This window comes from Echinops telfairi, unplaced genomic scaffold (genome assembly GCF_000313985.2).
Source record: "Echinops telfairi isolate 266 unplaced genomic scaffold, ASM31398v2 ScPeMD7_7410;HRSCAF=8448, whole genome shotgun sequence".
NCBI lineage: Eukaryota > Metazoa > Chordata > Mammalia > Afrosoricida > Tenrecidae > Echinops > Echinops telfairi.
Window position 1 is genome coordinate 16,099,995 of NW_022111310.1, and position 12,592 is coordinate 16,112,586.

Here is a 12,592-nt window from a genome sequence, read left to right on the forward strand (position 1 = left end):
CATACTTACGGATGTAGATGCTTAGTGAGTATTTGTTGAATAAATACTGTGTACAGGAGTAGTAGTGATTGTGAAAATAAATCTCAATACTTCAGTTCTTTGGGTTATTTCCAGCAGATAGACATCATTGCCCTAAGTCATAACAGTGGGAAATGCTGGTGTTGCTTTTGGAGTTCAACGGCATGTTTGGCTTACTTCCTTCTAAGAAAACAACCAACCATGTGGGAATCATTGACCCCATTGTGCTGTGCTCCAGGTGATTGCTGGACTGTTCCAGCACATAGCTCGGATTTCAGGAAATGCAGGTGCAACGACATCACCTTGTTTCTTGTCCCTGCTTATAGACTATTTCAGGAAGTGAGCCAATTTAATAGAAGAAATGTTGTTTATTCCCCTTGGTGGTATGCCATCTTAGTTATGATCAAGAAATTTTAAAGTGCTGTGAGTTTGGGAATATGCCAAAGTGAGTATAGCTCCTTTTGACGCTCGGCTTGATTGATTAGAGTCATTAGTAGAAAGCAGATTATACTGTGTTTACATCTGTGTTTACATGGGAAATGAGAACACTGAGGTCGATAAAGATGTTATGTGCATATCATTACCAAGGAAATTTAATTTGGTGTTTTAGCAATACTTTGAGCAGAAATACTATCTTCAGCTGGCGATAAGGAAAGGCATTTGGTATGATTTCATGTAACTGGAGACAGAAGGAAATTGGTGTTTTTGCAGTTGTGTATAATTTATCATGTCTGATAAAGCGACAGCCTGATCCTTTTGCTACTCTCAATATGACACTTTATACTCCAAGTCTGGGCTAACCTTACCCAGTCCAAGTTGTAGGCGGCCTTTGTAAACTAGCACCCATAAAGTTAGACTGTAGCTAGGAGAATGCCAGAGACCATGGCGGCACTGATGTGAAAGGAAGAGGATGTTGAGACTATGGCTGATGATCCTGTAGAAAAGCAAGGACCCGACCTTCATACAGAGAACAGTGCTACCCAAGAGAGCGGGAGGGTGATGAGGCTTTGTGCTCTCAGAAAGAGGTACAGCCTGGGAATCCCACAGGCGCTGTTCTACTCTGTCCAATAGGGAGGGTCGCTATGAGTCGTAAATCAACTCGATGGCAGGGAGTTAGGGTTTTTTTGGGGGGTTATCTAATAGAGCCATCAGCACTGATGGAAATGTTCTCTTTCCACACTGTCCAACATGCCCGCCACTAGCCAGTGTGGCTATCAAACATTTGGAATGTGCCTCGTGAGGAATTGTATTTTTAATCCTATTTAATTTGAATGATTTTGCACTTAAACGTTTAGTCACCTTGGCTAGAGTTTGCTGTATGAGGGAGCTCGGTAGCTTGGAAGAAGATTCACAAGCCTGTAACAGCCCTGGTGGTGTCCAGGAACCATTGTGTTCAATTCGCTTTGGGTTAACTGTGTTTTTTATGGGTGGCCCGAGGGTTTCATCAGTCTGTGTATAAGGTGGGCTTTAGGATCAACCTTTATTGGCATTGGAAAACAATCTTTCGAGCTCAGTCTATTGGAGGGCAATTGCCATGTGCTTTATCTCTCTGGAATTCCCTCCACAGGGGATTGATTACAGTATACTGTATATACAGAGCAAACTATTATGATCAAGCTGTTATCAAGTCTCAGAAACCCAAAGGGGCAGTTCTACCCGCTGTCCTATAGGGTGGCAATGAGGCGGACCCGACTGGCTGGCATGGAGTGAGTTAAATTTGTAAGGCTCAGGATAGTGACTCTGAACTAGTGAAGGTGAGTGTGGAGGTGCCCACACCTACCTGCAGAGTCAGAGAAAGCCTGTGCCTTGCTGGCTACGAGTTGACATGGAGCACATCTCCTTTCCTTTGCTTTCAGCTCTCATCAGTTACCATTCTCTCAAGATCCACAAATCCTAGAAATAAGAATTGTCTCCTGGAATCCACAGCAGTTGACCTCCCTATAAACATACAAATCTGGAGAAAACGAGCATTTCCTGTGGTTTTCATTTATTCATAACGGTGCCCTCCCGTTATGGTAAAGTAGACTGATTCTGGGGACCCTTGGTGGTCTGCTCATTGCCTGAATCTCTCTGCTGTTCGTAATGACACCATTACTCCTGCTTTATCGGTGTTTATTACGGCAATTATTCATATGTAAAGGTAATTTTGCCGAGTACCTATTTTATGAAGTAGAATTTATTACATATTTCTTTTTTTTAATGTAATTTTGTAATCCTCTGAGGATTCCACAATTTTATTTCCTGTGAATGAGGGAAGCCACATCACGTCCTTAATTATTATAGCCATTTTGCAAATATATTATATTATACAACCAAAATACAAACATCAGACCCTCAGCTGGATGTGGGTAAACTCAACGAGAAAGCGTAGAACAGAGGAGTCCAGGGACTGTTATTATGGTCATTGGAGGTGGGACAGTTAGAAGGACCCTTTTGTGTTTTTCTTTTTTTTAAATCATTTTATTGGGGGCTCATACAACTCTTACCACAGTACATACATACGTCAATTGTGTAAAGCACATTTATACATTCATTGCCCTCATCATTCACAAAACATTTGCTCTCCACTTAAGCCCCTGGCATCAGCTCCTCATTTTTCCCCTCTCTCCTCTCCCTCATGAACCCTTGATAATTTATAAATTATTATTTTGTCATATCTTGCCCTGTCCGACGTCTCCCTTCACCCACTTTTCTGTTGTCCATCTCCCAGGGAGGAGGTTATATGTAGATCCTTGTAATCGGTTCCTCCTTTCTCCCCCACCCTCCCTCCACCCTCCTGGTATCGCCACTCTCACCACTGGTCCTGAAGGGATCATCCATCCTGGATTCCCTGTGTTTCCAGTTCCTATCTGTACCAGTGTACATCCTGGTCTAGCCAGACTTGCAAGGTAGAGTTTGGATCATGATAGTGGGGGGCAGGGGAGGAAGCATTTAGGAACTAGAAGAAAGTTGTATGTTTCATCATTGCTACACTGCACCCTGACTGGCTTGTCTCCTCCCTGGGACCCTTCCGAAAGAGGATGTCCAATTGTCTACAGATAGGCTATGGGTCTCCAATCTGCACTTCCCCTCATTCACAATGATATGACATTTTGTTCTGATGATGCCTGATACATGATCCCTTTGACACCTTGTGATCGCTCAGGCTGGTGTGCTTCCATGTGGGCTTTGTTGCTTCTGAGCTAGATGGCCGCTTGTTGATCTTCAAGCCTTTAAGACCCCAGATGCTATATCTTTTAGTAGCCGACACCATCAGCTTTCTTTGCCACATTTGCTTATGCACCCATTTGTCTTCAGTGATCATATCGGGAAGGTGGGCATCATGGAATGCTAGTTTAATAGAACAAAGTGTGCTTGCATTGAGGGAGTACTTGAGTGGAGGCCCGATGTCCATCTGCTACCTTAATACTAATTTATACATATATGCACATAGATCTGTTTCCACATCCTCATATATAAATATATTTACATATGTACATGCCTTATGTAGACCTCTCTAAATGCCCTTTACCTCCTAGCTCTTTCCTTTATTTCCTTTTCTCTTTTGTGTTTTTCATTCTGAGGGGAAAGGGACCTGGTGTTACAGTGGGTTAAACACTGGGTTACTGACTGAAAAGGTTGGTGGTTCAAACCCATCAGCTACTGTAGGGGAGAAAGAGGAGCTTGCCTGCTTCTGTAAAGACCTACAGCATCAGAAACCACGTGGGGCAGTTCTTCTCTGTGCTACAGGGTCCCCGTGAGTTGGAATCCACTCATTGTGTCCGTTTGCTGTGGGGTTACCCTGCTGTCTCCCCATCCAGGAACTGCCCAGTGCTGTCCTCATCTCTGACGGCCAGCTGTCCAGATTTCTCCACTTGTGTCACAGGGCTTTAAGAAGGGAGTAGAGTCCCTCTTTGTACAGCTCTGGGTGGTACCAAACAAGTGGATGCTGTTCCTTCTACACAAATCAATCTGGGAGGTGTTGACAATGGACTCATTCAGGCACAGCCACCTGTAAACCGTCTCCTCTCGACTCTCAAATAGACAGTACTGTCTAGGCTGTAAGACAGGTTCCCACCTTAGCACCTTTATGTTCTTTTTACCAGGAAGAGTCTCCTCGCGTCTCCTCACATGACCATCCTTCGCGTTTCTCTTGTTCTCAGTGCAAGAATCAGGTGATTTTTTGTTGTTGTTTTTCAGAACGGCCTGCCCTGCCCATCTCCATCGTGGTCAGTTGTAGGTTGATTCTGATTCATGACGATCCCAGGCGTAGAGTAAAACGGCCCCAGAGAGTTTTCCAGATGGAATGTTTTGGAAGCAGACTGCCAAGCTTGACGCCGGGTGGGTTTGAATAGGCCGCCTTCAGTGAGAGTAACATGGAACCCTTGGTGCCTCCGTTAGGCTCCGGGCCGCCCTAATTAGGTCTCCCCTATAATCTTATTTTGTAGCAAGGTCTTGGAGTTGGGTTCTAACCATTACGTGTGTTATGTTTTATTTTTTCTCTTTAGGGTGTCTTGACTGTGTATTAAGCTTCTCCAGGCTGTTGCCTGTCTACCTCCTGTAAGGTGCTTGTTGGCTTATTTATTTTTTGAACGCCTACTCTGTGCAGGATGGTAAGAAGACAAGCCTGAACCACGTCCTTGTGGACATACAGATGATAGAGCAAACTATGATCATCAAGGACTTACAAATGACACTGAAGTGCAAGCAAGCGGCGCTGCGGGGGAGAGTAAGTGGTGGTGGTCAGAGGGAGAGCACCTTTTGTTTTGTCTGAGGAGGAAATGTTTAAATTCAGATCCGTGTGACAAAGAGGGTGTGGGGGACATTTCAGACCTAAAGAGACGGCCTTTAAAATAGGAAGGAGCTTGGCGTGTTGACACCATTGAAAGAAAAGCCAGGGGGCTGGCAGAGAGCAGCGCAGAATGAAGTGGTAGACAAGAACTCCATTACCGTAGATACTTGAGTATAAGCCAACCTATCAGTCGAGGCACTTAATTTTACCCCCAAAACTGCATGGAAAATGTGCTGCTGTAAAGACTCGGGTTATACACAAGTATATACAGTGTGTTTGCCTTTAAAACATTTTTTTTTTTTACATTTGCCTTTTAGACCCAAGTAAGGAGTTTGGTTTTGCAATGTTCAATGGGAAGATTTTAAACTGGGAGTTCAGCGACCTGTTTTATATTGTGAAAAGGTAATTCTGGCTCCTGATGGCTTGATGAGGGCAAGGTGTGCAAGAGAAAAACGAGTTTGGAAGGCGTGGCCATCCACATGCAGTAATTTCTAAATCTGCTGCGGCTGGGCGCCGTCAGGTTGGCTGCCCCTCACCGTTGCCCTGTGGGTAGCAGAAGGAAATGCTACCTGCTCTCGTGCCAGCCTCTCAGTTGGCGTTTCCCAGCCATTGCTGCAGCCACTGCGCCCGTCCATGTCCGTGAGCCTCCTCTGTTCTTGCTGACACCCTCTCCTTTACCACGCACCGCGTCACGCCCCAGGGCCTGGTCTCTCCTGATAACGTGTCCGAAGCGTGTGGGCCGTCTCGGTCTCACCAGCCTCCTCCCTTTTGAGGCGCCTCCAGCTGGACTTCTTCCAGTACAGATTTGTTTGTCCTTCTAGCGGTCCAGGGGATCTCCTAAATCGTTCTCAGCTGAATCCACCCCTCACTGTTCATGGTCTCTGTCGGATCTGCTGCCACACTTCTTACTGATCACTATTCCTAAGCCCGGCCCTCCTGTGCCTGCAGAGATCCGTCATGGGTGAAAGCAGCCATTGTCTCAGGAGGCTCCAGATAAGTGAACTGGTGGGGTTGGGCAGGATGTGAATGTAAGGAGAACAAAATTGAGGTTGCTTGACTTTAACAAACCGACTCACATGATTGCGTGGGCTGGCACGTCATATTCCTAGGGTGGTCGGCAGACTGAGCGCTCAGGAAGGAGTTGGTGTTTTATATTATAGTTTTGAGGCAGAATTCTTTCTTCTGCAAGAAACTTTAGTTTTGGCTCTTAAAGACGTCCACTAATTTGTGTCCACATGAGGAAGGGCACTCTCCTTTACCTAAAGTCAGCACCTCTACACAATACCCTCCCGGCAACATCTGGACTAATGTTTGACGGAACAGACAACTGGACACCGAAGGCTAGCCAAGTTGACACTTAACTGTCCTGTCCATCTCACACCCCACTGCCCTCCTTCAAACGTTCCGTGACTCCCCAGACCTCACCGTGGTGTGGCGCCCTTCCTGGTCTTAGGGGAGCCCATTTATCACTGTGTTGTCTTGCTCTTAGTGCATATAAGACAGAGTATTTTGTAGCTTTCACACATTGGCTGTTTGGGCCCCGATTGTCTGCCTTCATGTAAATAGATTCCATGTATTTGTCGAAAAAAGGTATTTGCATGGGAGAGGGGGAGGCAGGGGAAAGGAAGTGGGTATTAACAAATCCTGGGACAAGGGAACAACAAGTGATCCAAAATCAGTAGCAGGGAGGGTGTAGGAGGTATGGCAGGGCTGGATCAAGGACAAAATAACCGAGATGAATTCCTAAAACCCAAATGAAGGCTGAACACGATAATGGGGCAAGAGGAAAGTACAAAGAAATAGAGGAAAGAGCTAGGAGGAAGAGGGCATTTATAGAGATCTAAATACAGGCTATACAGATGTTAATATATTTATATATGACAAGGGGGAAATAGATCTATGTGCATATATTTATAGGTTTAGTATTAAGGAAACAGATGGACAGTGGGCCCCTACTCAAATACTCCCTCAACACAAGAACACTTTGTTCTAACAATTGAGCATTCTGAGATGCTCACCTTCCTGGCATGATTGCTGAAGGCAACCGGTGCACAAGCAAATGTGGTGAAGAAAGCTGATGGCGCCCAGTTATCAAAAGATATAGCTCCTGGGGTCCTATAGGCTTGAAGATAAACAAGCTGCCATCTACCTGAGAAACAACAAAGCCCTCGTGGAAGAAGCACACCAGCATGTGTGATCACGAGACGTTGAAGGGAGCAGGTATCAGGCATCAAAGACCAAAAAAGTCATATCATTGTGAATGAGGGGGAATGCAGAGTGGGGACCCAGGGCCCATCTGTGGGCAATTGGACATCCTCTTGCAGAAGGGTCACGGGGAGGAGACGAGCCAGTCAGGGTGCAGTGTAGCAACAATGAAACATAATTTTCCTCGAGTTCTTGAATGCTTCCTCCCCCCTCACTATCATGATCCCAATTCTAACTTACAAACATGGCTGGGCCAGAGGATGTACACTGGTACAGATAGGAACTGGAAACACAGGGAATCCAGGACAGATGAACCCTTCAGGACCAGTAGTGAGAGTGGCGATACCAGGAGGGTGGAGGAAGGTGGGGGAAAAAGGGTGAACCGATTACAAGGATCTACATATAACCCCCTCCCTGGAGGGATGGACAGTGGAGAAGTGGGTGAAGAGAGACGTTGAACGGTGTAAGATATGACAAAATAATAATTTATAAATTATCAAGGGTTCATGGGGAAGGGGGAAGCGGGGAGGGGAAAAACGAGAAGCTGATACCAAGAGCTCAAGTAGAAAGCAAATGTTTTGAGAATGATGAGGGAAATAAATGTACAAAAGTGCTTGACACAATGGATGTATGTGTGGATTGTGATAAGAGTTGTACAAGCCCCCGATAAAATGATTTAATGTTTTTTTAAAGTGTATTTCATTGGTTTCTTTTGTGAGCACTTCGTTTCTTTCTTGGGTGACAAGACGTCCGAAGTATGTTTTTGAAAATTTAAATTTTTACCACCCATGATTTAATATAGAATGTGTAAGTAATTTGATGTGCTTACATCAAAATGTAGATTGTGAGTGTTTGTAGAGTATTATATTTATGACCACAGTCTTATGCTTTCCGTTGTTGAGGTGGAACTGTCCCTTTGCCATTCATATGAAGAACATTTTTATATTTCTCTGGTTCTTATAGTTTCCAGTAGCTGAACAGATTTCATTATGCTGAAAGTGTTTCAACAGTTATATATGCTGAGTGGTAAGATTGCTTAGTCTAAAAAAAGGATTCCACAATATTTGGCTTTTGGTTGTAATTACCAGCCTCGCTTGCCAGAAATTAAGTTTAGTTTTTAGAAGCCTGGAATTCTTAATGTGTTTATCTCTAACTAAATATTTCAGAGACTGTTAGGAAACTGACAGTAATTCCATTAAATATTATATGTTCAGTTTAGTCTGAGTTATAGCTAATAAGTTACCCTATAGCAAGTGATTATGCAACTGCATGCCTAAGATAATAGGATGTAAGAAGTAATATTTAGTTGGATTACAACTTTGTTTAACAGGAAATTAACTGACCCCTAAATACAAATAAAGATCTAGAGCGAAAAATGTTAGCAGTGTATCTCTGTTAGGTAGTGTGAAACTCCTTCTTTGTTCTTTTACAATAAAAAACATTATTGTTAAATGAGAGAAAAGGGAGCACATTAGTTTAGAGGAAAAAAGCATTAAGAAAAGAATTCTATTTGGTACCAATTTATTACATTGTAGAAAAGGACTATTCGAGGGCCTTTGTAAGCAATTTCATCGTTGAGATTGGTTTTCTCTGCACGGGGATCCTGAGTTCTTGGCTTTGCCCCTGATTTCACTATGTGTCCAAAGAGTCACAGAACCGATGGAACTGCTCGGTCCCCCGGGTTTTCTAGGCTGTGGTCATCTTGACGATCAGATTGCAGGTCTTTCCCCACAGAACCATAAAATGACAACCCCTTAAAGCTTAAAACTCAATAAAGATGATCAAGGTCAGATAGATTTTACTCCGGTTATACAGGTGAAGAAGTCAAGGTATTCAAGAGTAGCCCTTTGGGTTGATGTTAAAACCATGACTGCATTAATGTCTGCTCAGTGTGGATCTCGTGAGCTTCCCAGGTGGTGTGGCCGTCTGCCCAGGTTTGAGTGACTGCTGCCCTCCGGGCCTCCCATCTGCAGTGTTGCGGGGGTGGGCTTTGGGCAGAGATTGATCCCGACCCTGTGGACCAGAGCTGGCTGCTGCTGCAGTGGCTGTGACCTTGCAGAGCGAAAGGACCGTGTTTTGAGAGACAGCCTCATGTTCCTCTCACAAGAGGCTGATGCCCTCCATTGATACCTTAGGGAACCTGTTTGGGTTAAAAATACCTTGCATTACCTAGCAGCTTCTAATTTTTTTTAAGCTTCTGACGATGTGAATTGAGTTCATGACTCCAGTTGGGGAGTTACAGAGGAGCCAGCTGTCAGGGGGATGTCTTTCGATGTCCTCAGGAAGGCTCATAAGGCAGAAGATGATAGTTTTAAAAACTATAATTAGTCAACTAATTTGCTAGGTACCACAATTCAAGGAATGTATAGCTTAAATTTTACTTTGTTTCGATGAAGTCCATTGTTTGTTTTAATAAACCATGCTTTTAATTGGATATACAATCATAGGGACTAGATTTCCACCCTAAGAAAAAGAAAAATTGCTTTTTTCTAATATGACCCTTGTTCCTAATGACCAATGCAGTGACACACAGGACAAGTGGGAAATGAATATGGAAGAGAGTGGTTATTTCCCTAAACACCTCCTGGGGGTGCTGTTTTAATCGAAGACTCTGGTCAAACGGTGGGATTTACCAATGCATTTGGTAGCCCAGCTCTGGAGCTGCATTATAACAACAAAAACTCGGGTGGTTTTTCCGCCATATTGGAGTCTGAAGAGGCCTGATGGGGACAGAACTTCGAAAAGGCAAATATGTCTTGGAGACTGTGGTCCAGGTCCATTCTTGCTGGCTATAAACGGGTTCCTGTACCTGTCAAGGATTTAAATTTATTGAAAAGTAAATAAATAAAATTAGGCATTGGTTACTTCTCTTTTGTATTTTTAGTAAATCATTAAATTGTTATATGCTTCAAATAGAAGACAAAATACAACAAAAACCAGGGCGGTATTGAAATAGCCTCATCCAGAGACGTTAGTTGGATTGGTTCCTAGAGTTGGGTAATGTGCACCCATGTCAGATGTAAGTTTGCTTGTGCCGTGATGAGCTAGTGCACCTTGCAGTTAAGAGCCTGCGAATTCGTCATGTATTAGTGAGAATCTACAGACGGGTGCATGGTCTAACACTAAGGAATGAAACCCCAAACCCTTTTACTGCTTGATGGGCAGATACTTTGGACGTTCAGATAAAACTTGCTTATCTTTTCATGGAAAAAAAAAAAGAATTTTTTGGAAAAAATTTTAAAATTGAAAACTATGTCATCCAGTAAAACACTACGCTGTAACTTTTAAATAGATTCCCCAACACCTAATTTTCCTATAACATTCAGGTAACACAGCAAAATTCAAAGCTCTCTAATAATCCTACCCCCCCTCCCCCCAATGAAGTATACCATTCCAGATTTAGTGTAGTGTAACAGACATTTTTCACTGAAGACTATGTTGGGTTTCTGTTTCGATGCCATAAATATATGTATTAGTTTCTAGCCTCTGTCATTTTAAACAATGTGCCAGTGAACATCCTTAAGTAAAGTTTTTTTTTGTTTGTTTAATCGTTTTATAGAAAAGTATGAGATGTACAAAAATGATTCTCTGCTTATTCTAATACTTGAAATTTTTTTTTAAAAAAGGAAAGAATGAAAAACTGTAAGGGCCTCTTTACAAGCCAGAGCAGAAAGATAATAGAAAACCCTTTGTTGCTTTGTTGCTAAAGGCCCTCCACTGATTGTATGATGCCACACAGAGCTGCTTGGGAAGCAAGAGGGCCAGCACCCAAAGAGACTACCTGCAAACCCTTAAATCAGAGACAACTCCCCTCTTGAAACCAAGAAGACCAGAGCTATGAGGCAGTATGCACAGCAGTGGTTCCTGCTCAACCTCCCTCATGCCGTGACCCTTTCATACCGTTCCTCATGTGGTGACCCCCAACCATAACATTATTTTTGTTGCTACTTCATAATTAAGTCGAGTTCTTGGTGTTTCCTAGGAGGACTTTCGGAAAGAAGAGCTGCTGGGTCAGTGAGTTGAAAATACGGAAAAACGCTTCCAGGAGACATGGAACACCGAGGCTAAGTGCAGGTGCTGCGGAGCCATTTGCCTGGTTTGAGTCATGACTTTACCATGTGCCGCCTCTGTAAGTGGAAGCAAGTTACTTCTCTGTGCCTCCGTTGTCCCACCTGTAATATAGCGATATTAATAGCACCTGTAACATGGTCCCTGGGTATGCTCAGCTACTGATGGAAAGGTTGGTGGTTTGAATCCAGAGGCGGCTGAGCAGAAAGGCCTGCTGTGATCTCCTACAAAAGGCCACACAGCCTTGAAAGCCGCCCTGTGGGGGTCAGTTATTTTCTGCAGCACATGGGCTGACATGGACTTGATGGCAACTTGGTTGTTTGCCTGTTCTAGCATGATAAAGAGCTTAGACTAGGGGCTGCTTCATAGGAACGTATTATAATCAGCATCTCAAGATTGCCGTTCCCACAGCCGCATACCCGTGGGTGGATCGTCTCGCCACGGTGGCCTAGCGTGTAGTGCGATGCATGATAGACAGTGACGGCAGTTCATGCCCTCCTCAAGGTCGTCTTTGTTCTTGTTTGGTGCCAGCAAGTCTGTTCCAACTCATAGCATCCCCATGTCCAACAGAATGAAATACCGCCCGATGCTGGGCCATCCGTGCAGTTTTTCTTCTGTTTGAGCCTGTCCATGCAGCCACTGTGCCAGCCCATCTTGTGGAAAGCCGTCCTCCTTTTTGCTGCTCCACTGCTTTACATGATGTCCTTCTCCAGGGATGGGCGTCTCCTGCCAACTTGTCCAAAGCACGTGAGATGACGTCTTGCCACCCTCACCTCTCAGGGGCACATCGTGGCTGTCCTTCTTCCAGGACAGATCTGTTTGCTCTTTTGTCAATCCGTGGTAATTTTCAATGTTCTTCACCAGCACCATCATTCAAAGTCATCGGGTCTTCAGTCCTCCTTATACTGGGGCCAACTTTCCCATGGAGATTAGCAGCCCCCAAAGAACTTTGTACCATGTCCGGATGAACAACTGTGGGGATACGGGGCCCCAGCAGCTGAACGGGGCTTCAGGAGCAACTTTGTGATTATGGAAAATAATAAAGACAGATAGATAGACAGTGAGGCGCAGCGGCTCCTTGTCCCTATGTCAGGACCAAGAGAGTGAATATGTTTTCCAATGGTGCTCACAGATCTTTCAAGAGGCTCACGTCATCCAGTGAGCATATTACACAGTCAATTGGTAATCCTATAAGCGGGTAACGATATGCAGGTAATGAAGCGAGTTGTCAACTTGACCTAGTGTTAGTTGACCTCAAACGTCCCCCCCTACTCAGGGGAACAATCTATGCTCCATATCTGCAAGAGCCCTCAGGAGAGTGTGCTACATTTTACAGTGGGCTATAGAGCCTGATGGCTCCTAGCTACAGACAACCTTCAGGCATAGTGAATCAGCCAGACACAAGAATGGTTCATCTTTTATGGTAGCTCCTTCATGGAGGGCTAGTGGGGTGGGGGTGGGGGGTTGGAGGGCGTATTTTCATCCTGGAGAATGTGTATTTGAAGGCATTTCTGTCTTGGAACAAAGGAG

At 44.3% G+C, this 12,592-nt stretch overlaps 1 protein-coding gene across 2 annotated transcripts in view; it reads left to right on the forward strand.

Moving 5' to 3' along the window:
- Positions 1 to 4,650: 4,650 nt before the first annotated feature.
- KIAA1958 (KIAA1958 ortholog) overlaps positions 4,651 to 12,592 on the forward strand; it is a 130,386-nt gene continuing 122,444 nt past the window's right edge. Inside the window, exons 1-2 of one of the 2 annotated variants that reach the window (XM_004710944.2) lie at positions 4,651 to 4,726; positions 10,977 to 11,123. The gene's annotated coding sequence lies outside the window, so the exon portion shown is untranslated. The remainder of the gene's footprint in view (positions 4,727 to 10,976; positions 11,124 to 12,592) is intronic. The other variant, XM_004710945.2, reaches the window with a different exon arrangement.